The 27646-nt window shown below is 38.0% G+C and overlaps 1 long non-coding RNA gene across 1 annotated transcript in view; it reads right to left on the reverse strand.

The window, feature by feature from the left end:
* The window catches only part of LOC306810367, a 95025-nt gene extending 73284 nt beyond the window's left edge, over nucleotides 1-21741 (reverse strand). The window contains exons 1-2 of the long non-coding RNA XR_013776445.1: nucleotides 21612-21741; nucleotides 15907-16023 (exon numbers count right to left, since the gene is read on the reverse strand). This is a non-coding gene — a long non-coding RNA (uncharacterized lncRNA). The remainder of the gene's footprint in view (nucleotides 1-15906; nucleotides 16024-21611) is intronic.
* Nucleotides 21742-27646: the final 5905 nt, after the last annotated feature.

The following is a 27646-nucleotide window of genomic DNA, read 5'->3' on the forward strand; positions in this document are numbered from 1 at the left end:
ACTTATTACAATTCATACTTACTAGCTATCGGCTACATTTTATGAATACTAATTCAAGCAAAAGGCTTTTCTTTCAATTATTTTTTTCCTTCTTTGTGCATTTCAAAGAGCCAAAATACAAGTACTTCAGTTTTCAAAATAAAATTTGGATGCTAATATGGAAGTCTCTGGAATATTTTGCCAATGCTGGTAAGTTCTGTTCAGATATTTCTAGTAGTTCACCAGTTGTCATCCAGGTGTATGTAAACCATTGCAGCTATTTAAAGGTGTATTACCTTATTCCTGTCCAATGCAGTTATTTATATATTTGCATTATCCACTGTAAAGCCACTGACCTAGGGATAACACTAAATATATCATTTTTATCATTCAGAAGTACAATTTTGATATGTTTGGTTTCAGTTTTAGCAATGATTCTGGTAAGAAGTACTTTCTGTGATTGAGTCTGTTCTAGTGCTAGTGTCAACCTTTCCAATCCAGTAGTGAAATCTGAGCAAAGCACTCAGTAACAAAGTGGGAAAAGACTTTTTCCTTGCTGTCTAGTTTTCATGGAATGCTGCAAACATTTTAGGAAACTAAGTGGTGTCACAAGAGTATTACCCAAATGTAACCTGACACTACAGAGCTGGATCAAGCTTAAGTGCAACTGCCTTGAATAAAAGCTGAGACTTCTTCAAAGCACTCTACATTAAAAGTGGAAAGGAAAAAAAGTCTGAAAATCACTAGCTGCTGGGAAGATATTACAAACATCATGTAGGAGACAACTTAGAAGCACTGAAAAACATTCTTTTCCCTATAGTTAATGGATGACAGATTTATCTCTACCTTAAACCAAAGTATATCTTCACATATAGAATATATGGTGCTTCACAAAGATGGATACACTCTGATATTCCTTCTATTCCTAGTGTCTCACAAGACTTCAAAGTTTAGATATGTATTCTTCACATAATATTTTCCTGTATGAAAAATCAATCCAGTAAGTGGACTTGAATTAAAAAAATAAATAAAAAAACCCACACACACGTATATATATTAAAATTTCTCTGATAAAAAGATCCAACACCTCAGGAATACTGAGCCTACCACAGGGCAGTGCCCTAGTGCCATTGGGATGGGTCAACCACAAAGCTGCTTGCTGCATTTCATCTTTAAGCCTGCAATTTGAATTCATTTTATGCTGATAAATCCTAAGTCTTAATATGCTAAATCATATGCATTAAATGCAAGACAAGTCACTGTGACAATCTATCAAAATTCTTTCAAATCAAAGCCAGAAAAGTAACCCCATTTTCATACTGTAATAATTTTACAGTGACTCTGAGTGAGTATTAAGTGAAATCAACAAAAAGACAACTTAATTTCATGAGATGTTTCCATAATGAACAAAGAATCATCAGGAACTTTCAATTAAAGTAGTCATCCATTATTCCTCCATTTTATAAAGGCAGGTCTTAAAAATAAAGATGACCAAATCAGTCACTTCAGTTTCATTACTATAAATTCAAAAAAATATTATCAAGTTCAAATTAAAATAAACTTACAGAAAAAGACCATGGCATGAATATATATTTTTGAGACCATTTTCATGACATTTTTCTACTTTCCAAGCACCTGAATACATAATTATGATTAAAAACTAAGGTAAAACAAAGATGTGCTTGGTGTTGCTTTTTCCACCAGAAACACTGGAACACAAAGAGAAGAGCTAACTTCCAGACAAGTACACTCATCCAGTATACAGGGTATATCATGGCATTTGCCACAGTTAATAGAGCCTCCCTCCCTGCATTATTGCATCTCCACATTCACTTACTGAAGTCCATATTTAATTCAATAAATGAAGACACCAAATAATGCATCACCTTTCCTTGCTTACAATCAGTTTTCATTTTCCAAATTGTCTGGATCACTTGCTGTCCAGTGAATGCTGATATTTCCCATTTTGCCTCTTTCTGTAAAGGAAGCAAAGACTCCACCTTCCTCCAACAATAGGAGGAGCCAATGCATCATAACACTGAGCACTCAGCTCTACAGATCACTCTTGAATTCCTCCCTCAATTGTCAAGTGTCAGGAGAAAAGTGTTTGCCTGAAACAGGAGAACTAATTCAAACCAGCATAAGCCATTTTGCAATTAGTCTTCACAGCTGGGTTTATGTAGCTATTTCTCTCAAGGCTTCTAAACATTTACCCATCACTTCAGTCTGAGCACCTGCCACCTATAAAACCAACAACTGAGCAGTGCAGGGGTCCCAGAGCCACATTCACTGTGACTATTGTGGACCAGGCATCCATTCAGAGCTGTGATCATCCTGTTTACTATTAGTAACATCATTTGGTTTGGCTTCACCGTCTCCAGAGCAGAGCTCAAACCACATGGAGCACAAACTTCAAGGCACTGAGGATGATTTTCAGAGGATGTGTTTTTAAACTGCAAAGTATTTCACTCACAACCCACACTAAATGGAACAAGTTTTACCATTCCTAAAGTAACTCTTGAACATCACTCACTATAGTCATAAAGACCCATTTTCCACCTTAATCTAAAATTCCAGGTAATGCACATATTAGAAGTGCATTAAAATGCTCTTAACCTGATTGGATTTTTAAAGGGCATGAAAGGTGAATAAATGGGAAAATCACATGACAGAGAAGTCTGAAAATTAAAATTCCAATTTTTGAATTAGTTATGGAAAATAGCATAGCAAACATGTTGAGTAGCATTTTTTTCTAAGTTGCAAAATTAGTCTCATTGGCAATTTTCACAACTCAAATCCAAGCCTACATTTCCATCAAAGCACCTCTCACACACAAACTTCCCACACCTCTGATTCTAAACAAAAGACAATATTTCACACAAACAATATCCTTTAGTTTGGCATTAGAGTTGAATACAGATTCTTGATGGGGAAAGAGATTCCCCACATTACAGCCAGGGCCAGAGGATGCCTCATGCACAGTCACCAAAAGAGCAAACCAAGAGGGATCACAGGCCACTGGGGAAGATTAATGCCCTAGAAATCCTTGGGGATTTATATCAGGTGCAATAGTTTCTAGAAGAGCTTTTTGGGCCTCCACTTGCACTGCTGATGAAAATTAAGAATCAGTAATGACAGACATTATTTCAGTCTTTCTCAAGGATCTTCCTAGTTACTGAAAAAATACTTATGTAACACTTCTCCAGGAAAACATTTCCCAGCAATCTACTACCTCAAAATACTATTATTCATTTAAAGAAAAAAATAGGCCTTGCTTAAAATTTACAGTATAACACTCTGCTTAGTGTTTATTGTGAAAAAAGTTTTGTAAAGCTCTTTATCTGGAAAAGTAGGCACACAAACTAAGTTCTGTATTTTTCTTCCAAGACTGGTAAAGCCTTTCTTTGCAAAAAGGATACATTAAACCCCCCCCACCACCACCAAAAAAAAAAAAAAAAAAAAAAAAAAAACCCCAAAACAAAACTAAACAAAAAAAGCTGTCTTAATTGTTTCATCAAGCAATACAATAAAATCTTCAAGCTATGGTCAAATGCAAGTACAACAAATGTAAGTACAATGCTCCTTACATATTTAAGATTTTTCATTATGTTCTCTGCAACCAGGTTCTGAATTGCTCATAAGAGTCCTTTTCCATTACTTTCTGCTATCAGCTCCAGTTGCATAAGAGCACATTCTAGCTACTAAAACAAGCTTTACATAGCATGATACATCAGGATTTAATATGTGAAAAGAGAATAACTGGGAAAATAATGCATGATATGTGATATATGGATTCAATCCTCCTCAACAATTGTTTTTGTTCTACTCAAAAATAAGAAACTTCACTTGATTGCTTTATTGTGGATTTGGATGTGTAGAAGACCATTTTCTACTGCACTTCAAAAAATATTTATGGAACACATCCACAGCAAGAAACATGGGACACCCAACGGAAATGCTTTAGAAATGACTGTGTATTATCAGCTAGTGCAACAAGCTAAGTAAAAGCTGAGTTAAATAAATGGAGTCTTAATATTTGTGGCTAGAGGCTTCTGAATCAGAATACCTCAGTAATTAGCTCAGATTAAATTTAATTACTCATAGAATTACCAATGTCTTCATTAGTAACTGGCCCTTTGGTATGGATTATCACATAAATCTTTTTTCATACCATCTCTAATTGAAAGTAAACAAACCCAAGCCTGGTGTAAACCTGGTCAACACACACAAATTAAGCCAGTATTTATGCTAGATCTTATTTTCTCTGAACTCCAATACCCATTTACAGTGCCTAATAAAGAATCAAATGCGACAGTAATGCTTAGCTGGTCCCCTGCCAAAACCCTTGATGGTGAGTCCCTGCCTAACTTAAGGATATAAATTGATACAGCAAATCCTCCAGCTCCAAACCTGAGGCAGCTGCTTTGCCCTAATCACAGACTTTGGGTCGTGAATTAAACATCAAGACACATTTTTGAGATGGGCACATGAGCAAGCGAGCCTGGGGAGCTCCAGGGTGGTGGGGGAGCAGCAGTGCCATGGAATACCAAGCGTCCCCCTGCCCTACTCTGCTCCCCAAGGGAAAGCCCATGCCCAGGGAGATTCCTGGTGGGAAGCTGGGCATGCTGGCAGCTGAGCCACTGCCACACAGCCTTGGTATCCTCAGGGAGAGCAGTTTCAGATTGCTGCATTTGGAAAAAAAAAAAAAAAAAAAAAAATCAGTAGTTTTGCACCCTGTGTTCCACCAAAATAGGCACAAAATGCACACAGGGAAGAGAGGAGGGAAGCCCTGGAGATGCCAGCTACAGGAAGCAACAGTGACATCCCCGTGTCAGGTACCACAGAAGGCAACCAGCAAGATGCTTCTGCTCCAGGAGAGTGCTCTCAACACCCAAGGCCAGGAGCCACTACTTTCAGACTGATTTGGTTTTAGGGCCTGGCAAGAAACCAATGCTGTGCCTTGTTCACAACTTGGCAAAGTTGCTCAAACAGCAACTTAGACAATGGCATTGCTCCAGGCTCTAGTAATACTATGCATTTGAGAGATGGGGCACAGCATTTGCCCTTCCCAGAAATACAGATAAGACCATTTTTAGGACCCTAGCTTCCTTAAGCAACAAGCATACTTTCTTATCCTTCTATTGAAATAATATGCAAATCCTGTCCACTGCATCCCACGCATAAATGAAGCAAGACAGACACAGAAAATTTATATTATTTAAATAATTAAATATTTCTCTTCCTGAAACTATCAATACCATTTATACATGTGTGCAATACAATAGAATGAACAGTGTGTTATTATATGTGGGATTTCTCAGTATGATACAAGCAAAAGTTCCCCTGAGGAAGGGGCCTGCAGCCAGCCTCAAAATAGAGTCATAGAATGTTCTGGGTTAAAGGGGCCTTAAAGATCATCCAGCTCCACCCCCCTGCCATGGACAGGAACACATTTTACTAGACCAGGTTGCTCAGAGCTCACCCAGCTTGGCCCTGAACCCTTCCAGGGACAGGGCATCAATAGTTCTCATAGGAATTTATGCCACTACTTATTTCAGTTTATAATCCAACCATTACTTTTAAGACAAACCATATTATGATACTCAGAGAACTCCTTTTGCTCTTTAATGAATGGAAAGCCCCCAAGCAGCTCCTTGTACAGCATGGAAAAATAAGGCATAATAATGTGGTTTTAGCACAACATACTGGCTGCCTCCACTCACATGGATGTAAAACTTGTGTACTTCCATAAGGGAACTTCTTAGATGGTGAGAAAAAGTTTTAAAATACCCATCACCATCCTTTACATGTATTTCTGCTACAAATCTGACTAACTTATGGTTTTGATTTACTTAGAAAGTACTTGCAGCTTCCTTTGATATTAATATGATTTTCTTTTTTTGCTTCCCCATCCTTGGAGGAAAGTCATTATTACCTCTCAACAAGCGAAGCTAACCTAATACAAGTGCCCTAATGGAAATATCTGTTTTAACCTATGACAGTTATTACTGTGAAAACAAGAAGAATTAGAACCATTTGTTTTCATGCTTTTACAGCGAGAGGAAACTGCTGCCTTCAGCAAGCTTGTAGAGCCTTCTCACTGAAATGCTTTCTGGATTTTTCTGCGGAATTTAATTAGAATGCATTACTTCCCAGCAGCACCTCAGCAAGAACCACCTCTTCTAACAACTGCTTAGCAACATTTTCACTGTATTAATGTATTTAGATTATCTGTATGCAGCCTTAGCACTGCAAGTTCCAAACACTGAAATAGACTCTTGAAGAGGTGTGCTACAAGCTAATAATCTTATGCTAATTCTAAAAGGGTTCAGTGTATCAGATCTAGAAACACTGAGGAATATTCAGAATTTCTTCTGTTTAAGAAGAAAAATTATTTGAATATACACCATCTGTTATCAGGAAGTCAGAGGCCTTTTCAGTGGCTGGCCTTGTTAAGCACAAAGGACTTTATCAGAGGATTCAAAAATGCTAAGATTTAGGAGCCAGCTTGGTTAGACACAATAAATCACTGCTTTCCCTAAGAGCTGATGTGAAAAAAGACTGTACACAACAGAGGGTCCAAAAGTGGTCAAATGCTTTACTATTGAATTACATTCTTATCAGAATTGTAAAATTTTAAGCATATTTTACATATTTAGGCTCTATTAATAAAGTGTATTATCCATCTTATTTGAGGGCTTACAAAGTTAAATCTTGCAGGTGCTCACACATGGCCTTCATCACACCCTGCATGCCACTCATTTTGAGCTTGAAAACAGTCATTAAATTGGCTATTTATAAAGGTTTGAGTGAAATAAAGCAGAATTTCTCATGTAAAAAGATAGCACAAAAAAAATCAACGAGACAAAATGATAAAGTAATTTACCATAGAAGAAGTAGGTGTATCTACTGCACACAAGTATTCATAACTATTGAAGGGAGATTTAATATTTAAACAATTAAAAGCAGTAACAGTCACATGCAATAAACAGAGAAGACATCTTTTGTATACAATCTAATTTTTTTGACTTGTAGTTGTAGAGCTTTTTTGATCAAGTTAAAATTCCATCAGATAAGGGGCCAACTTGGCAAAATATTAATGTTTTCAGATATGTGAACAGAGCTGGAACATCTAACTTGCCTGTTTAGCTTAACAAGGGCAGGCTGTATGTGCTATGAATTCAGAATCTCTAAGCACATTGGAAGCTAAAACAAAGGATTCCTCACAACAAATACCTTACTCCACACACAGGGTCCATTAAAGACAAGGATTTGGAGGAGTGGGAGGTTCTAAAGCTTCCACTGCATTTCAAGTCAGAGATAATGACAGTGACCTGCCAGATGAAGTTAGCAGTTTCACAGAAAGCCTGTCATGCTTGTGTTTATTTTTCTTAAAAGACATGTATGAGCCCATGCTGTGTACAGTGGCACTTCAAACACAGCATCTGCCTCCTGATCTGTACAAGAATGAACATATTTGTTAAGCTCATTCTCCTGCTGATGGACAGCCCAGTGAAACAACCACAGTTTGCCTGTCACACACATGCATAAATTAAGATGGAAAATTACATTTGGAATTGCAGATGCCCTCCCCTTCATATTTTTTAAGATAGCCTAGAGAGCAATAATTCTACAGCTCCCAAATATTTGTATTGCAGAGGTGTCTGCACATGTTCCTGGGCTGCCTCTGCTTGCTGAGCCTGCTTTGAGCAGGGATTTTGGCACAGATGACCTTTGCATCCTCAGCCATTGTGAGAACAGTGACCACTTTCTGTACACTGCTCAATATCTTTTCTGCTTCAACTGAGATTTGAAGGAAAAAAATGTGAAATTACTTTATACAAGGCACTCAAAGCTTTAGATTCAAACAGACAATGCTGAGAATAAGCATTATAAATCCTGAAGCCCCACGTTTCTCAGAGTTCTCTTAGGAACTTTATGCTAGTCTAAAGCAAAACATCTAAAAGTTTTACAGCGTGTGATTTATGAGTCTTACCATTAAAGACAAATTTTCAAAGTGCACTTCACGAACAGGTCTCTCATGTAAATGGGATTATTCATCCATTTCAAATTAATAAATAATAAAATCTTGCAGCAAATCAAGCCAGCAGGAAAGTGCTTGGCACATACACATATATCTATATCCGCAATCCTACAATATACATGAAAAAGAATTGCCCTAGGCTATTTTCTGCAATAGAGAAATATCTGGTAATGATCAATGCCAGGGTTTTTGAAAGAAACATTTCAGTAAGATCATAAAGAGCATGGCATGCTTTGGACTAACTATGCAGCACAGTATTTCTTTTCAGCAAAATAAAACTTCACTTCTTCTCAGTAAGGTTTTGCTTTTATGGTTGAAGCATTTCTGTATTATTTGCCTGAAATTAGCAACAAAAAAAAAAAACCCTCACATGTTATTATATCCCCTATTCATAACAGATTGATAAAATTGAAAATATTAATTTTCACAGTGATAGGTTTAAACAGATAAATAATCTGCATTTTCTACTACATATTAGAATAATGGAAACAACATTCTTCCCCATGTATTTTTAATGATATGACCCTACAACTATGAAGCATAGTCACAAAGCACTGAAACATCATTTAGCAAGATGACAAAGCTGTGACTTATTTTATCTGATCCAGAAATGTGCTGTCAAAATTAAATTGTTATGTAATTAATTGTGCATTTGCTAGCAATTTTTAAACTGTGAATGAGAAACTGTTCTGAAATTGCAAATTATTGAGCACTTTCATCTAATACAGGAGATAATTCTTTGAAGACCACTTTCCCTGAACCGAGTGTTAATGAGAAGTTCTTCGCTTTAATAAAATGCCACCCAATAAGTATAACCAAACAATTTGCTTTTTAAAAAATAGTATTTCTCCCAGGATGGATTCCAGAATTGGTGTTGAGGTACAGAAAGATTCAAGACGCCCCAGATAACTCACCCCCAGAGTGAGCACTGAAATATCCCACTTAGTTCTAGGCACAAATTACAATTAACTGATTCACATGCAAGGCACTCTGCCTTGGTATTCCTACAGACCTGCAGTCAAAGTCAAAAAGTCTTTAGCTCTTCTCAAGTTTCTTCAAAGCAGATCTAGAAGTGCTATTGATGACATTTTATCTTTCCTTCACCCTCCATGCCAAGGATGCCACTTTCCAACTCTCCCTTCTCACAGGATTCAGTAGATACTGCCCATTGCTTGTTCTGATAAATTTTGACAGTTTTCCACAGAATTCTTATATTTTGGAAGCTGAGAGTTGATGTCCTGATTACCAAAAATAAAGTCAACCTGAGAGGACTTTTACTGGCTTTCTCCCAGTGAAGATGTGCCACTCCAAAACCTTGGCTGGGGTGTGTTTCTCCTGGAGAGGTGAGGATCTAAACACAGAACAGCAAGTGGCAGCAGGAAAAGAAAACTAGTATCTGTTCCCAAACATCACACAGTCAGTGCAGGAACTGAAAAATGAGAAAAGGTTAAATTTATAGGAAAGTATCTATTAATGCTGGAACCCAGGCTTGGCACCCTTTCTCTAATAAAGCTTTCACAGCACTTATTCATTGAGGGATCTGTATTTAGAAAGGCTAAAATCCCTTTTCTGTTGGGTTTCTTTGGGTCTTGTTAAATTTTGTTGTTCAAAGAGATGAATTCCAAATAGAAACTGAACAGTAAAAGAAACATTAACTAAAAGCAAATATTTCAGCCCAAGATATCAAAAAAAGCCTGTTTGAACTACGAGCTTCCTGCAATCCTTTTAGAGGTTAATTGCAAGTCACCAAGATCTGATAGTTGATGGTTACACAAATAAGTGTATAAAAAATGGACAAAGACAACTGAATCCTGAAATACTTTCCTTTAAAATGCAGCATAAATAAAGCTTCAAGCTCTCTCTCAATAAATATACATTAGGACACTTAGTACTTGTATGTGTTCCAGGGTAAAGTGTTTTATATTACATGCATTGTATCATTCTCCTTACTGCCAATTTTTATTATTTTTCATGAAGCTTACTACCACAATGACTGCCAAGAACATTTTTGGAGCTTCATACATTCTGTTAAAACATCAAGAACACCATATTTTCCAAAATGAAAGACTTTAAATTATATAAAGTGAAACTCTTTAAATTGTATCAAGTGGTGGTTTAATTCATGTCTTGTCGTCTAATAAGTAAATTTGCTTTTTGGAAAGAAAAATAAAAACTGAGTTTCAGTTTAGTGCCAGGAAAATTAATAATTCCTATACAATGGGAAGTGAGTCCTAAATCACTTGGAACAAAAGTTGCCACAGCAGCACCACCAATTATCTGCATCATCCAAGCTTGTTTCCAGGGTATGACATCAGAGGTTCTCAATTACACACATTCATTAGAAATTTCTCATTATTCAATACCAAAGCTTCCTGGATTGAGGACTGAAGTGATTGCAAATTGCAAACTCAGAATTACGTTGTAGTGGAATCTATAATGATGTCTTATATTTGTTTACTGTTTGAGTTACCTTGGATGTCTCTGAAATAAGCAAGACATGAAGAATTTTCTTATTATTGGCCAGGAAGAGCAATGCCTGCATGCTTAATAACTTAAACATTTTGGGAAAGTCCATGAAGATTAATTCTAAAAAAAAAGCAATACTTGTAGGTTGCATTAACTGTGCAGTATCTTTGCCTACAGGAAGGATTTATGATAAATGGAAATATAATTGATTGAAAGCAAAGAATGCTTTGTAATCCAATTTAAATTCTACAGGTCATGCAGAAATTCAGCTGCACTACAAGGTGCAGTAGCCTTTTTTCAGATTTCACTTTTCAATTAGCCAGTGCCTGAGGTGAGAACACCTTCAAGACTCTCCTAGTTTCTTTTCCATCAAGAGTTTCTGCAAAGGGTGTTGCCTCAACAAATTAAGACCTGTTAAAAAATGCAGTATATTATTGGTTAACAGCCTTTTTTTTTTTTAAAGCTACTTGCCAATTTTAAAGTGGCTACTATTAACTGTTCCATTAAAACAAAACAAATCCTCCTTTCAAAATACAGTGTTGCTATCCATTAGCAAAGCTGCATAATGTACAAGAGAGAAAAATGAAGAACTAAATCATGTTCAATTGCTATAAAAATTACTAGTACTTTGATGGGGTAAAGGTACATGCTGATACTGTGCTTTCAAATGTATTTTGAGAACATTATGATGAGACAAGCAGTCACTTTGCATTAAGGCTGATGCTTCTGTCACTACAGCTGAAGCCCTCCAATACAGGCTGCTGAACCAAAAACAAGACTTCTCTTTGCAGTTCAGCTTCCTTTTTTTCTTGATCATGTGTATATACAACCCACCTTTCCACCTAGAGCATCCAATTTGCATAGGCAGAAGTGAGAACATGAGTTTTAGGTGTATTATTCACACCCATTTCCAGCACAGTACATTGTGGTTTAAAGAACAAATGTTTTGGGTTTGTTGCTTCCAAAAACTCACTCAAATGTCTCTAAGTGCCTTCACACATCTTAAGTGAGGGTACAAACATAGGTCTAGTCCCATCATTAATTAGCTTCATCACTTAACTCAAATATCCACTAGAATCCCACAGTGAGGAAGCAGCAAGACAGGAGGAATAACTGCAATGTAACACAACATGCCTGAAGAGCTTTGCTTGTCCTATCCCAAATTATTCTTACTATATCACCTGAATTCATAACAGGTGGTAGTGAACAAGCAAAGAGTGCTTAAGCTTGTCACCTGGGTTTGATCCTGATTTGGATCCAAGCACAGGTCTGTCAGAGGCTCAATGGTTTTTAAGGCATTATTACATCATCTGCAGCTTTGCACACTCATTTATTTAAAGGTGAGTTTAAAAGATTGATACAAGAGGACTGATATTCAGATAGCAAAAGTTGCCATTAAAACAAAAACCTGCAAGTGAACTCACATCAGTCACCCAAAACAGATCTCAACTTTCTTCCTCTGAGCATGAAAACCCACCTACCCTGCTGGGCTAAGCCCCAGGCTCTGGATGGGCTGGGTGACCTGGGAGCTGGATGTGCACAAGGCTGGTATGGGCAGCAGAGCCACCTGGATCCCATTCCATGTCACCATGGGGCTGCTCTTCCCACAGGGAGTCACAAGCCAGGTCACACACATGCACTTGGCAGATTTGGCAGTGCTGAATGCAAATCATGGCACCACAGCACCCATGGAGCACTTCAGGATTAGCTGAGGTGTGAAACGTGGAACCAGTTCCAAGTCCCTTTGTTTCTACACACAATTTTTGTATCTGTGGTTTTACATTTTTAAAGCCAAAATCACTGCCAGCCATTTAGTACCATAAAACAGGATATGTGCACAAATACACACTCTATATATAACATACACAAAATACTCTTCCATACCTTGCCAGAGAGAGAGCTGAGCTGGAGAAAGATACTGACTCACAGAAAAGTGCAGTGGCTGGAAATAAACACCACAGCTTGGTCTGCATAGCCAAAACACATCACTAAGGATGGGTTTGGGGAAAAACCTCAGGTATCCTCAAGCTGCCTTTCCACTATTAAGAAGCCACAGTAATCTCAGGACTGAGTGAAGACGTTGTTTTTGGAGCACATTTTGAGGAACATTTGGGCTTTATCAGCAGCACAGACAAAAGGTGAAATTGAGGCAGTTTGAATGCTTGTCCTCAGCTACAAGCACCCACCTTATGACTCTGAAGTCCAGCAAATACTCCCTTTTTCTGTTTCTGAAGGTACCTTGGTATATAGCCCTGTATAATCCAAGTCAGCCATAATGCTGCCTGCTTAAAATTGATTAAAATTGCCATTGATTAAAATTACAAAATGCAAAAAGAAATCTAAAGTATAACATACATACACACAACACTGTTTAAATTCAAAAGTTAAGGTGCTTTCCCCCCATTAGACTGTGCTGGGGAGGGGGAAAGGTTTCTGCAGGCAGGGGATCAGAGCTTGGCCAGCCAGCAACACCCTCTGCTTTCTAGCACATTGAGATCTGAAGCCTCTTGGCTGTAGCACATTGCACAGCCTTTATGCTTGATCATTAAATAAAGTGACCTGTCAACACTGTACCCTGACAGCTCTGGAAAAAAAAAAAGAAAAATATTTGAAAGGACATCTTGGGCAGGAAGCATGAATCCAAGAACACCAGCACAACTGCTGTGTACTTCAGAGAGCAGACAGTGTTTTATCCAGCATCTCTAGCGCTTCAAAGAAAGCACCTGCTTCATCTATTCAGCACTGAATTCCAGATATTAAGCAACATTAACTTTTTTTACAATACTGAGCATCATTAGATTCCAGGACTTCTTATTCATCTTCTGTCTTAAATATCAATGCTAACAGTATTTGTGGATATCACTGAACAGTAATTGCCTGCTTATTGTTCAAGTAACTTTAGACTTCCAGATATATGATTTCTAAGTTCACCAAGAAAAACAAGTCTGTTTCAAAATACTTTTCAAATTACTCAAGGCTCAATGTTAGAGAAGTATTTTTCTAAATTTACTTATATGTACAAAATATAGGCCAAAACATATTCATTCCTCTGAAGACAGAGGAGTAAACCTACAATATTTAGGTAAGTGAGAAAAATAGAAGGGAGGTAAAATGTTAAAAACTATACAGTTGTCAATTGTGCTAAAGTACAAAATAAATTAAAACATGTCCCTTACTCCAGTCTCTATTGGACACTTGGACTGGTAGACTGAAGTCTAGCCCTAGTCCTAAGCTACACATGAATAGAAGAAGGATGCAGCCCAATGGACCTCAAAAAAACCAGAATTCTTGAGTTTATTTAATGTGTAAAAAGAGACTGTTAGAAAGAGCTGTAAAAACAAAGGGTTTTCAATTTAAGTTTACTATTCCAATTGCAAATGGAAGTTGAACAAATGTTGATTTCTTCCTAACTTCCATAGCAACCCACTCACACTGAAGTTATGTGCCTCAGAAGCTGTTTTCTTTAAATGCAGCCATATGGCTTTTAAATACTTTTGGTTCTATGCCCAGACACAAAATCATTATTTCTTCATTTTATTGTCCTGTTAGACTCCAAAAACCCAAACTTTATAATTAATATTAATTTTACTGAAATTAATCAGCAATTACATTTCTCAGGTTCTTGCAAACATGTCCAAAGGACTTTACTTTTGCAAAATAGCATTAACATAAACCCACAGCAAAATTAGATATATCCAGTAATCTAAATAGTATATGTAATAATGTCCAAAAAAGACTTGTTCCTTGTTTAAAATTTACTACCTCATTGCCATTAAAAGTCCACATTTCTCAAGTAGATAGAAGGCTCAAGTAATGTACAGCAGTTGCTATAATTGTATGCTGAAAAGTCTGCACTATCACAGAAGAGTACAAAGTCTACAAAGATGGAAACACAGCCAGTTTTATATTAGACCTGCTTAGGTGTCTTAATATTCAAAAGCTGCATTACAATTTAACAAATTTATTTAAAATTAAAGCAAAATAGCATAATCATGGTCCTTAATTCTTTTCCACTAAGGGTTACTGCTAATTTTAGGAAGACATTTTGCATTCTACAATGTTCTGTCATACTAGTTTCATTTTCCTACAATTTAGTAGTTATTAGGTAGTTACAATTTGGTAATTATTAGAAAACATAACCACACAGGACTACATGACTAAAGGTGAGCTCACAGATCAAGACTGTCTTGTCATCAGCCAGAAACTCAGAGGGTTTAGAGCCACATAAAGAATATTTCACAGCCCAAGTGCCCTCACATCACCCACTTTGAAAACAAACTCCTTCAAGATGCTGTATCTGTGTTTCTTTCCAATGCTATCACCAGTATTTCATAAAATTGAAAAATTCACCATACTCATCATATTTTAGCACAATACCACAAAATAGTCGCCCTTCAAATATATCTAGCTTTTAATTCAAAGACTATACAGTAAAAATTGGACACTTTAGAAAAGCAGCACCCCCTTTTGTACAATTTATATCATAGAAAAGCTGGTTACTACCTGTAAAACAGTCATGACACTATTCTGCTTAAGTTCTATACAGACTGCCAGGCTGGTTTTTAGGATCTGTGGAGGCACACAGAAGTTCCACAGAAGTTTCCAGCAGAACTGCAATGCACAGTTTACATCCAATTCCTCTAATCTCTAAACTGCACCAAGCAAGAGTGAACACCACCATCCATTCCATGTGGAAATATCAGCCACATGTAACATGTATTTACTGGAGGCCTGATAAAGGAATTCCTCAAAGAGGAGTGCCTATCCACTTTCCTTCAATTTCAGTGCCTCAAAATGACATTTTCCCCTTTCTCAGTTTGACACAACACACAAATATATTTTATTCTAAATATATATTTGAAAGTACAATAGCCAGGTTTTACCTCTCTTGTTAGCAGCCCTCAGCTCAGAAACATGCAATAATGCTTCATTTTTCAAAACTGAAAGCCCAAGAAGATTTTTCTTTTGCCTGCCTGCATCCCTACAGCAGTTATTATGCACCACCATCAGTGAGTAAGACAGGAATACAACAGGGAAATTATTCACAGCATGGTCACAAAAGCCTTTCTGAATATTGCACATATCACAGCCAAACAAAACAAAGTATCCATGCCCATAATCTCAAACAGCTACTGCTCCACACCTAGAGAGCCAACACAAGATACAAAGGGAAGATTTACTTCAAGGCAACTTCAATCACTGAGCACATGAAAACACCTGGATAATCCCTGAGGGATTCAAGACATCATTTTCCAAACAGAACTCAACTTTTCAACTGAAGCCCTTGAGATTTCTATATCCCTACTTCTTGTCAGCTGTTCACAGAACACAGCCCTTGATCACAGAGCCTTCTTTCTCTAACCAGTGCTATGCAATACCATGCCAATAGCAAATTGAAGTAAATTATCTTCACCTACCTTGTCCTTGTCCCCTGATCTGGTGACCCCACAGCATCAGAATTATTGCCAATATCCAGAGCATCTTCCCAGCTACTCTGCCACTTCCTTGTCTTCCAGCCATTGCATTATTGGATGCTATACAAAGAAATATTATTGAATGTTTCAGTTATAACTCTTGGGAAATATACCTTTGGGTGAAGGAAAGCAAAAATTTCCAATAAAATTCCTCAGTACACATCTACAAATCTACTTTAATAAATACTCACTGATAAAAATGCTTTTTTATTCAGAACCTCCCTGACTGTTTGCTCAAGACTATCAGCTCACAGGCTACTACAATATCAAAATAAGCTGCTTTGAAAATGCTTGAATTTTCCTTTCATACAGAAGGCCTGAGCTTCAACAAAAAAACTCCAAAGACAGCCAGGTTTAAGAGTTCTGAACAAGCAGAACTTCACTGAGTCTATTATGTTCTGAGGCGAAATCCAATTAATTTAAAAATTGAATTTTTTTAAATCTCAGGTTTTACAACACTGAGATGAGTTAGAAGTTGCTTTCCACTGTGGGCTTTTAGGGACCAACTGTATTTTCCAGTCACAAAATTTTTCACATTATAGAATGATTTGGATTGGAAGCAACTTTTTTTTTAATTCCCCTGCCATGGGCAGGGACACATTCCACAAACCTGAGTGCTCAGAGCTCCATCCAGCCTGGCTTTGGATGATTCCAGGGGTTGTGCAGCCACAGCTTCTCTGGGCACCATCACTAGCATTGGCAACATTTACCTATTTATTATTCCCCACCACACCTCCTCTTATAGCACTCTGACTCAGATCTGCTCCTTCAGAAGATCTTTTTAATCAAATGCTGATTTGTCAGAACTGTACCAATTACACAGAACTGGCTGGAAAAAATAGAATGCCACTTCTAGTCTAAAGCATTGGCAACTATGACAGAAATTGATATATTAATATTTGAAAAATTAATCCAACATGTGGGAAATCTTACAGCAATAAGTAGTTCTTAAAAAGATGGTCTTGTGAAAACTTCTTGTGGTTTTTTTCCCTCCATTATAAAGTGCTATAAATTTCTTGTGAACTTAACAAAAAAAACCAGCTGGAACAAAACACAAAGAACAGGGAAAATACTAAACTAATAGAAGGGTATGTTTACATATGGCCAATTAAGCATACTTTTAATATTGCTATTGCAGTAACTTTAATTTTTTTTTTTTTAAGTTATTTTCCGAGCTCATGGATGCAGCACCCATTCATAAGGAAAGGTTCAATTGAAATTATAATCTATAATTCTCAATTCTGATCTCTAATTTTCAGTGAAAAATATCTCTGCTTTATGCAACTTAAAACTCCAGTACTATTTACAGAATAAAAGCCTAAGGAAGCCTACCTAAGCAGATATGTAGAATATTATACTCCAATTTCTCCCTTTCTCACCTGCCTCCCCATGGAGAGAAGGCAGGCAATGGGAACTCCTGCAAGAGGGGTTTTGGTTGACTAGTTAAAGGGATAACTTTTCCTGTTTGCTGTGACCCTTAAAGTTTAACTTCTGCATTTAATCAGTGCTCTAATCCCCTGCCCAGATCATAAACTATCTGCCCATGCACTTCCTGCAGCAGCTCAGAATGAAAATTGTCTTTTGCTTCAAACCTGGTGGTGGCAGGTAACCCTTTGGCATAGGGGAGCCATTGTTACAAACACCTTGATTTTCTTGTGAAAAGCTTGTTTGAGGCCCCCTAGAGCTGCTGGTATTTCAGCAAAATAGTTCCCTCCCCAGCCATCACACACAGTTCATCTCTGTCCCCTCTCAGACATATGCAGGGAAGAAAGAAAGGAATGCTAAAAAGCTTTGATTGTTTTGGCATTTTCTTTTTTGGACTGTTTAACCCCCACAGGAAAGGGGAAGCAAACAACTGAAATTGCGAATTCCAAAGCAAAAGCATAGAACAATAAATACAAATTAATATCCTAAAAATATAAGCACATTACCACTGCAAGGTCAAAGAAATTGTTTTGTAAAATTATTATCTTAAGAAAGAGATGTCTGCTTCATGAATATTCTTTCCTAAAACTAACAGACACATTCTTGATGCTCAGCCCAAGCAAACAGATGGTATTCAATTAGTTATTTACCTACTTTACAATTAATTAAAAAGTCTAGGATAATTTTTGTTTTGACTGTGTCTACAGAGAGCTAGAGTTCCACAAAAAGCTGGCATTTGTATCTACAGCTGTGCTAGCTGCAACATAAATATTACAACTAGGAAAGCATTAAGATGCTTTCCAGCACCTAAAGGCTTTCCCCAAGAGCATGTAGGGATGGAGCAAGGGGGAATCTCACACTGTAAAACAGTAGGGTTAGATTATAGATTAGGAAGAAATTCTTCACTTTGAGTGTTGTGAGATCCTGGCACAGGCTGCACAGAGATGCTGTGCCTGCCCCATCCCTGGGAGTGTTCAAGATTGGATGGAGCTCTGAGCAACCTGGGATAGTGGAAGGTTGTTGCAATTATGTTGAGACAGACACAACTGGCATCATCACCAGTCCTTTAATAAAAGTTTCTCATGCCTTCTCTTAATGAACTTCTCTCAGGCAACTCCACACAGCACTGACTCCTCTCCTCTGCAAGTTTCTTTCTTCCTTCTGCATGACTGGCTAAACCCCAAGCTGTCCCTCACTCAGCTGCCTAGCCCTGTCTGTCCCTCACACAGCATCTTCTTACTTTGTCTGTCCCTTACATGACTGCATGTCCCTTCTTCCTCACAGCAAAGCCAGCACACTCTGGGTCTCAAGCTCCAACTCCATTTATAATTTAGTTTTAACCATCTGCCCCACTCATTTATAACCCCCATCCTCACTGGGCAGGCAAAGCTGTCTCCACTTCTCAGCAATCAGTACAGCTGCAATCCATTGAGGAAAATTGGCTCCTGCACTGTTCTTACAACCTTCCCACAAAAGGTGTCCCTGCCCATGGCAGGGAATTGGAACCACATTATGTTTAAGGCCTCTTCCAAAACAAACTCTTCTGTGATTATATCAGAACCTCACTAGGAAATGTTTAGAGTTGAAAAAAAGCTTTTTTTACTTGAAAGTTCATAACTAGTAGACAGAGGAAAACAGACTCCTCATTAGGAGAAAGCCTAGACACTGTACCCATAGTATTACAATTAAGAACAAAAGAAGCAGAAACTGTAAGGTTTTATTTTTTTGGGTCCAAGAGCCATTTTCTTCACAACACAGGAACCATTCCTAAAAGAAAAAGTGAGGCAGAAGGGGATGCATGGACTGAGTGAAAGCTCTGTACTTCACAACAGCACAAAACTCCAAAGAGAGGGAGGGAATCTAATCCTTAAAGATATTATTCCTGTCATATTTGTCTTCTATGAGACAATTTGTAAAGGAAAAGAAGCAAAGAACAGCAATTAATATATATGTAACTGAAAGTTCAAACTAGAGCTTCCATTTCCCAAGGAAAATCCAACAGGAGGCTTTCATTATAGAAGCAGAAACCTGCCTCAGATTCAAAACCATTAATCCCCTCTGACTCCTGAGCCTCACTTTTCACACAGGTGCCAGCAAACAGGTTTATCTCAAACAAACATGTTTTTTAATTAAAGAACATCTAACACTCAAGTACATTACAGTAAAAAAGCTAAACTAGCAAGTTGTAATTAACCTTTACAGCATTTGGGTTTACACTAGTGCTGCTTCAGCCCCTCAAACACAAGAATAAAATGAACAAGGACAAAATCAAGCCATATGTATGCTAAATCAATAGGAACAGCAGGTGCAACAGGTCTAGAGACACAGAGGGCAGGAAAAAGTCTTCTTTCTCCACATTTCCTTTAGTGATCTTGTCAAGAACTGAACAGAAATTAAAGTTATACAAAAAATTATTTTAAAACCAAGTTTTTGTTGTTGCAAAGCCTACTGAAGGAAAGCCAATAGATATACAAATAACACCCTCCAAAGGAACAAAAAAAAAAATTATTCTAACTACACAGAGAACTATCTATTTTCACATTACTCTTCAAAGCTGCTAAAAGAGGAAAAAAATACATTAGACTGAAGGAAATAAAAACTCACCTGCAGATCTTCCTTCCCCATACTCCTTCTAAATCAACAATTCTCCCTACACAAGCAGAAAAAAAGTACTATTTCCTCTCCCACACCCTTTATAGCCCATCCAGGAGTCAGCTGAATCAAATAACATCCCAACCTTAATGCAGCTGTGCTCACACATATCCTGCACCAAAATGCACATGGGAAAAAAAATTAAACAGCTATAACCAATCTCTATTGTACTCTTTTTTTTTTTTTTTTTTCTCATGTAAACCTGAGTGTATAACTCTACCTGATAAATGGCCATGAGACTCACCAGCTTCACAGCCAAGAGAGAATGGCAAGAGGACCTTCTTTACATTTATTGACAATTAACTCTAACTAATTTAGAGTGAACCAGGTGCAGTCACTTGGCAGGAAATCAGGGAACATGGATAAATCTGTCATACAAAGGACTCTAACAAAGTCTGAAGTTTGTTTTAAATAAGGCTTCTGCTGATGTAGTGTTGGCATGAAAAGCTAGGAGGCTTTCAGCTGCATTTCCAGAGATTTGTTGCCATCTAAATGGCACAATCTATTCAAATGCATTGTCTTTGCAAAATTTGGTTTGTGGATGGCAACAACTTATATGTATTTTGTTTTCTTTCTGTTACTGCCTGGATTATTTTATATGTTTTTGTCTTGATTTAATCACTGAATATATCAACTATATAGACTCAAGTATCCTTTTCAGTATAATTAATTTATTATTTTCTCTACACACCTATATTAAAAAAAAAAAGAAAAGAAAAATATTCCATGCTAGAATACACTTCATAAATCTTCAGGAAATGACCAAAAAAAAAAAAAAAAACCAACAACATAATGCCAGCTTCCTTGCAAACCATGGGGAATGCCACTTGCCTCATAAAAGTAGAAGTAGAATTTAGTCACTTTATTATATTTAGAGAACAGCTTTCCTCTCCACACAGCACCTATGAAATGTCTAGTAGAGAGAGTAGGAAATGATAAATGGCTTCTCTGGCCATTGTTAATACAGCCAGCCTCACATATTACAGGATCTTCCTGATGCAGCAACATGATACAGAAGTTCTATCAGGTACATTAAATGTTTGGAATTTTGCAGTCATGCAAAGGAGGGGAAAAATAAAAGGGTAGGGGGAAAATAAATCCCAAAATACTGATAAAAGGTCACCAAACCCACAAACTATCCTATAAATATTTTGAATATTGTTGTCTAATGGAAGTCTAAAGACAGAATAAATTTTTCTAATACAGATTATAAAGTCTAAAGTGGATGCATTTTTACATCCCTGAGACAAGACTCTGACTTTCCTTTCATGCACAAAAGTCTATGGTACCAGCAGGCTTGTTTATATCCATGTGACTGAAATCAGAACCTGGTCTGATGTATTTAAAATAATTGAATCTATCTCTCATGTCTTACTTTGCCTGTTACAAAGACCATATTTTTTAACCTCATTTCTGTTAGTGCATTACCAAAGATATTATGAATACAAGCTCCCTCAGAGGGCCATCTGTGGAACCAGATACTATCTGATGAGGATCTCCCTGCAATATCAGGGATTTTTTGCTTGCTTAAATTCAGATGCAATACAAGAGCAGCAAATCAAGGTCCTTACCACACCAGAGGTTTCCAGTGCTGCCCGTGCTGGGCCAAAGCACTTCTGCTCCTCAGTCCAATCTGTCAGACACTCTGCTGCTGCTGCCTTTGTGCACACAAGGTGAAAAGCCATGAGCTCCCACCCAGAGCTGAACAGATGACCCAGCTTGGAGACAGCCAAGGCTCAGCTGAGATGGCAAATCCATAGCTGGAACACAGATTCTTGTGACATCAGAGCAGGGGCTGCTGCAAATCGTGGAATCATAGAACCTTAGAAGGGTTTTAGTTTGAATTTCTTCATAATATCTGATCTAAACCTACTCTCTACCAGTTTGAAGTTGTTCCCCCTTGTTCTATCACTCCAGACTCTTGTACATAGTCTGTCTTCATCTTTCCTGTTGACTCCCTTCAGGTGCTGAAAGGCCACAATTAGCTCACCCCAGCCCCTTCTCTGTTCCAGGCTGAGCAATCCCAGCTCTCCCAGCCTTTCCTCCCAGCAGAGCTGCTCCATCCCTCTGCTCCCCTCGGTGCCTCCTCTGGGCTGGCTCCAGCAGGTCCCTGTCCTTGCTGTGCTGAGCCCAGAGCTGGATGCAGCCCTGCAGGTGGGGTCTCAGCAGAGGGGCAGAGGGGCACAATCCCCTCCCTGCCCTGCTGCCCACGGGGCTCTGGCTCAGCCCAGCACACGGGGGGCTCTGGGCTCCCAGCACACGGCCAGGGCACGTCCAGCCCCTCACCCACAGCACCCCCAACTCCTTCCCCAGGGCTGCTCTGGATCTGCTCATCCCCAGCCTGGATTGCTGCTGGGGCTGCCCTGACACAGGTGCAGCACCTTGGACTTGGTCTGTTAAACCCCATGAGATTCCCATGGGCCACTTCTGGAGCTTGTCCAGGTCCCTCTGGATGTCTCTGTCCTTCAGGACACTGCACCCCTCAGCTTTGTGTCATCTGCAAACTTGCTGAGGGTGCACTCAATCCACTGTCTGTGTCATTGATGATGTCTTCTTCAGTTCACCACGCCCGCCAGACACTTTTGTAGTGTAGTTACAAGCTCTTTAAAAGATATTTAATAAAAGATATTTGGAATATCTGATAGCAATATTGATTATTCACTAATATACTAAATCATTAGTCACTAACTTATAATCAGGTTTGCTTTCAGAAACTATCACAGTTTTACTGTTGATTCTTTCATACTCTCTGATTAAAATTTAAAGTGAAAAATGTAAGGGTTACAATATTTTTAAGATTCAACCTTTATAACATAACATAATTGTTATAAAGGAAGTAGTATATGTACTGCTAGGAGAAATAAAAAATAGCTACAGACATACTTTAACTCTGAATTAATTGTTCCTGAATGAAGGCAAATATGTTTTAAGCCGGGCCTTTACAAAAATAGTTTTTTCCATTCTTTTGAGTATAGAAACTTATCAGTGTCACTTTTATGAAACACTATGAACCTTCAAGGCACTTTCATTAAGACTTCAAAAGGGTAAAAACAAAAATCCAACTAAACAACTTCCTTTGTAATAGAAAGTTTAAATAATGGATGACTGTAGCTTTTAAGATTTTTCACCCAGTTGTTCAGATGATAGGGTCTGATACAGGAATTGGTTGTATCAGTATAGAGAGCAGAAAATGGTTGTGGAAACTGTTTCCTTCCCAAATGGTTAAATTAGATTACGTGAATGATCTGACTGAACAATGAATATCTGTGGGCTGCACTGTTCAATCTCACTAGGTTTGTATAACTTTTGTAACAATCCTAAAAGAAGAATGATGTCAGCTACCTTCAGTTGACATGGATATTTAAGTCTTTCTGATTCACAGAAGAGAACAAATCCAAGGAGTAAATAAAACTGTGAGACCCATAAACATGAATTCCCTAATAACAATCACTCATACAATCTGCTTTTGCATTAACATATCAAAATCAATAGAACTGACTTTTGTTCCATAAAACCATTTGTTTTCGTTTTCTTTGCTATCTCATACACTGAGGAGTAAATTTACAATGCATTAAGAAATTTCAGGTAACTGGCTCTGTCTATACAGCATGAAAGATGAGGAAAAAGTGAATAGGAGAGTAATACATTTTTCACAAAGTATTGGATCCTATGAACAAGTTAATGATGTTTTAAAGTGAGAAAATGTGAGGACCAAAAGTTTTCAAGTTACTGAGTGATAATAATGGGGCTATCTATTGTGCATCCATCACCTTGAAGTGCCTGACACATGTTTTGGACTGTTTTCATGCATTTTCTTTATGATGATTAATAGTGGCATTGTTCCCTCTGAAATAGCAGCCCATCACAAAGAGAAAGGAGTACTAAATTAAATACAGATGATAACTATTTTGATCTCAAACACATATGGAGAATAATACTGAAAGATTAGAACAAAAAAACCCCAACAACAACAACAAAAAAAGTATCTCAGGTAGGCAAAAATCCCAGGGGAATGATAGTCAATGTTCCACCAGCAATCATATCTTCATATATTCAGGGAGTGCATAATTTACTAAAACTTTTTTTGAGAGTAGTCTAGCAGTTTCTAATATTAATTGGAATTATGCTTACATCTCTTTTAAAGGATCTCTCCAGAGTTTAGCTCTTTGGGCTTCTGTAAGATAAAAAGCACAGTGGCTAATAAATTTTAAAATCCTCAAGGAATTCTTTGAATAACTTTCCTATGCATAACAATGTTGCATCTTGTGATTTTAAAGATCTGATCCACAAGAGATAGAAATTTCTAGCTTTGAGGGCAGACACTTACCCTCTGTGGCCTGAGGAGGTCTTTATTCTGACCAAGCTTCCTGAGAATGTACCACCTTAAATCCATTGTTTATTCAATATTTTATATATCTGATTCTAGGCTCTAGCTAAGTGTGCTTCTGACAGAAATTTTTTGTTTACATGGTGAAGAGGGAAGGAAATGTCTCAGCAGCCATTAGTTTGGATTTACTGCTATGGGAGTTTTGTGTTCTGTTTAAAAAAAAAAACAAACAAACTAGTATTGTTGGATGCTCTGGGTTTTAAAAGCTGACTTAATGAAAAAAAAAAGTAAATTACTTTCCAAATCATGGTTGAAAACAGGTTAGAAAAGAAGAAAGCATTATACTGTGAAGATCACCATAGTATTTAATATAGTTTTTTTCCCACAGCCAAGGGCATGCTGCCTGCTAGAAGCCCAGTCATGACTCCCAGTCAAGCCCCATGTGAAGTTGTGAGGTGCAAAGTAGAGCTGATGAAGAAATTCTACTGATTGAGAAGCAGACCAGCAGATAAAAGAAAAATCAATGCCTGAGCATCAGTACAGTGTAATAAAAGCAATATCTCATTTTGACACCTTGACTGAGGGGATTTTTTGGACAAAGACTGCCATTATTTTTCCACTTTCACCTAAGTTTAACCCCTGATGCCATGTTATGCTTTTCTGTGACTCCTGCCTCAGCTCCAATTGCAGCCACAGAGCTCCTTTCTGTCTTTTATAAAGGTTGGTTCTGTTCTGTTTTCTGCCAAGACTTTTCTCTCCCTCAGAGTAAGCCAAACATGCACTAGGAGGAGATCAGAGACAAGACATTATGACTGTGATACAGTTATTTGGGCTCCAGGGATTTTATTCCCTCCAAAGGTGCAGACTGCTTTGTCCTTCTCACAAAAATATTTCATCAGTAGAGACTTCATAGGTGGCCATTTGTTGTTGCTTATAATTTCTAGCTGACCTTGTAACAGATTCTCTACATTCAATGTTTAAAGACAAAGCCCTTGAGCTGAGGCACTCCTGAGTTTTTTCATTGAGCTGAACCATGGATAAAGATTCAATCTGATGCCAATTCCCCACATTCATTAAGATCAGTTATTCCACAGAAAACCCAAATATTCCAAGGGAATTGGTGCCAGATAAACTGTTTCTCCACTGCCCAGATAACCAACAAATAAAAGCACCACTTCAAAACACTCTTTAAATAGATGACTTGGCTTTCAGCTTTGTAGGCGTGTTAAGAGATTTCAATTGCTACTTGTGAAAAAGCCTGATGACGTCTCACTGTTGGGAAACTTAATTTTAGCACAAACAAGAAGTCAAGGAGGGACAAAGGAAGGTAATAACACCCACCTAGTACTTGAACCTGAACAAAATTTTGCATTGGAAACATCAATCCTACCAAGTTTCAGGAAAAAACATCAAGAAGTGGCTTTCATCCATAATGCTGTTTATTGTTTCTATAAATAGGATTGGTGGTATTTTTTTCATATTTATTCTGATGTTATCAACCTACCTAATTTAGGAATTTTGGAATAATAAGACTTTCAGATAAGCTTTTTTTTTTTTCCTATTGATTTTGAAAACTCTACTTGACATCAGAACAGATATTTTTTAATTTATTCTGGAGCCAGAGTAAAATGTGCAACAGAAATTCATAACTTCTCAGAGAAACAGCACAACATAACTACACTGTAAGAACTCCAGTAGTTGAGCAACATACTGATCACATGGCAGTCCTCTGCATTACAAAAAAAGGTCATTTAAGAAAGACACACATTTACACCCAATTACTACTCATTAACTAAAAAGAAATTTTACAACTGGTGTTCTCTGTTTTCCACAATAGTACATGGATTATTAATGTTACCAAGACTGAACTGAACGTTCACTGTAACTGTGAGTTATAGTAACAGCCTTGCCAATATCCTGTGCCATATTAATAATTCTCATTCAATTAGTCATTCAGTCGTTTCTCTGACTGGCATTGCTGATGGAGCCTTGGATGGGAAGATGCAGGTAAACACCTCCTACTTACACTAGATTTGAGCTGCAGTGGAGAGTACCTATTTCTCACTGCCCAGCAGGAGACATGAGGCAAGGGAATTAGTACTTTTAAAAAATTTGCCTCTGTGTTTCTGTCTTAGAGAAGTGTAATGACCAGAAGCAACCACCTGTGTTAAATCTGAAATGGGTAATCCAGTATCAATAACTAAACAGCAGGCCATAGCTTTGGCTAGAAGGATAAATGCTTCCCTGGATTTACAGCTGGTACCCAGCCTATTCTTGACCCAAGATTTTAAACAGTAAAGTTAGAGCCTATTTTTGCACTCCATAGGCCTGTGTTAGGAACCACCTTGAGTATTACTATTCCTTCTGGACCATAAATGTTTTATCTATACACATAGGTATGCAGTGGCCATATTTTCACTTATCCAAACTTATAAGAAAGACAAAAATAATTTAAAAAAACCCAACCAACCAACCAAACAAACAGACAAAAAACCAAAAAAAGAAAACAAAAACCAAAACCCTTCTTCTGAACTGGTTGCATAGAACTTAAATTTATCAGGTAGGGGTTTCCTTTGGTGCAACATGTCTGTGCTGAAGTCATCACACTCATGTGCATTACTTCTTCCAAAGGTAATTACAACTATCTTTCTTGCCTAACTACTTTATTTTTACTATTAACTTCAGCAAAAATTAATATATTGTGCTAGTTCCAAATTAATAAAGGAAGTATGCAATTTCCAATTTACATACTGCACTCTAATACCTCTTATGAGCTGAACTGCTTGTAATCTATAATTTGAAATAACTGCCATTGTGATGCATTAAGTTGTAGATAAAATGAGCAACATTCCGATGCTCCTTCTTCATGCCAGCAGGTTGACTCCTCCCTTAGCTTTGGCATTAGGATTCCGAGGGATTCCCAGAACAAGCCCAGCTGGGAGCACAGCCCAGCTCTGCACCAGGGGTTATCCCCGCTGCCCTTGCCCCCAGAGCCCACCCACCTCTCCCGCTTTCCCACCTCCATCCCCGGCCAAACTTGGGGAACTTACCTGGAGGGAGGAAGGAAGCGGGGCGGGGGCGGTGCGGGGCCGCTCCCGGGAGATGCGCGGAGGAGGAGGATGAGGATGGGAATGAAGATGAGGATGAGGATGCTCCGCCGCGCCCACCCCCGCCCCGGGAGTGAATCCTGGGGATAAACCGCAGGATTCCACCCCCATCCCCTTTTTGAATCTCTCAGTTGCTGCCCTCTCCCCTCTTACCTGGGCGGCGGGAGCCCCG

The sequence above is a fragment of the Erithacus rubecula genome (assembly GCF_903797595.1).
Source record: "Erithacus rubecula genome assembly, chromosome: 1".
Classification (NCBI taxonomy): domain Eukaryota; kingdom Metazoa; phylum Chordata; class Aves; order Passeriformes; family Muscicapidae; genus Erithacus; species Erithacus rubecula.